This window comes from Hibiscus syriacus, unplaced genomic scaffold, assembly GCF_006381635.1.
Source record: "Hibiscus syriacus cultivar Baekdansim isolate YM2019G1 unplaced genomic scaffold, ASM638163v2 tig00112738_pilon, whole genome shotgun sequence".
In the NCBI taxonomy this organism is placed as follows: Eukaryota; Viridiplantae; Streptophyta; class Magnoliopsida; order Malvales; family Malvaceae; genus Hibiscus; species Hibiscus syriacus.
In genome coordinates this window covers 4,733,770-4,735,480 of record NW_024063392.1, presented here as the reverse complement: position 1 = coordinate 4,735,480, position 1,711 = coordinate 4,733,770, and positions in this window count along the sequence as shown.

The following is a 1,711-nucleotide window of genomic DNA, read 5'->3' as shown; positions in this document are numbered from 1 at the left end:
GATTTATCCTTAGTGGATGACTTGCAACATTTTTATTATATTACTGACATCATTGCTACACTTTAATGGGAAACATTTTGATTATAAGAAATTGCTCAAGAATTTTCTTGGGAATTGTTTAACAATTTCATGGACGAGAAGAAACCCTTAGTCTTTGTTTGTGAGAAAATGGTTCATTGGTGGGCAAAGCCGATTAACATGATGTTTAGCATAAAAGATACCGAATGTGAACACACAACATTCGTCAACAATCTCACCCTTGTTGAGTTAGAGCAAGTCGACACTGATGTATGCTTACTTGGTAAAACATGGGAAAAATGACCAATTGGAGTCTTAACAAGCCAACAAGGGTATGGTTTACTTTTATTCACACTAGTTTAATGTCTACGATGCATTACTCATCAATTAATATGGATAGAATTTTATTATTGCACTCTATTTTGGTTGATCGACATATTGATGTCAGAAAAATCATATATGTTGAATTATATGATTTTGTTCAGAAAACTTCAGGGTATTTATTTTTCCATTCTTTAATTATTTCATTGTACAAGCAAGCATAAGTGCCTACCTTGTCTTCTAATTAGGTATTTGCAAACATAACTACTATCATGCCATTTTCTACCAAATGTAGATTGTTAAATGAAGGGCTAGAACCTATCCAGCGTGAAGAGAGGAAATTTAAAGAAACTGCTACTAATGCTGCCTAAACTGCATTGCTGTAAGCAAGTCATGCTATGTTGGAGTTGTAGAGTGCCATGACATCGATGTCAGCCAAGCAAGACAATATAATGTCAATTTTTAGTCACGTGTTGTAAAACTAATCATATATGCACAATGCCTAAATGCAATATTGGCAATATGTTAATGACCGTGAGACGACAATTCAGTAAATCATAATCAAGCAGTTCAAGAAAATAGAAGTTTCATTCCCTACTTTCCAAATGATGGTGTTGAATGACTTAGCTCCACGACAATGCCAGACGCTGCAACAAGTTATGCAAGCTCTGAAGAGGGGAGGCACAAGAGAGCAATACTGAAGACAAGAATATAACAACAGACGGGAAAGAAGAAGACATTGCTTGTGAGAAGAAAGAAGAAGAAGAATAAGAAGAAAGCATCATGTCTGATTCGGTGACATCTACTGAAATTCTTACTGTCGACTCTGAGGATGTCAATATTGACACAATTGATGAGGAAAAAAATCAACCACCATGAAAAAACAAGCAAGGATAAATAAGCTGCACAAAAATTACTAGATTTGAATGCAAACACAGTGATGAATGATGCTACAACAATGGAACAACATGATCTTGATTGTAACCACCTCAGACCGATGCGGGTGATCCGATCCAATCCGAGTGACCCAATCCAATCCCGGGTGTCACATTAGGGTCACCGGAGAGACCTACTGTAAAAATCACAGAAAAAATTAAAATTTCTATTAAAACACGTAAAGTCATAAAACAATTTATAAATACAAAAGTAAAATTTACTAATATTCAGAAATAAAACAAATTTCCAAACTCAGTTATAAAAACAACGCCGGTGAAACTCCCTTACCGATGTCGATAATTACATTGGTTCAATCCTTTTAACCTGAAATAGTGAGTAACAGAGTGAGTTTTGGAAAGCTCGGTAATACAGTACTACCAATTGATGCTACAGAACATGCATATAACAAATAAGCATATGTTCCTTATTAATTCAG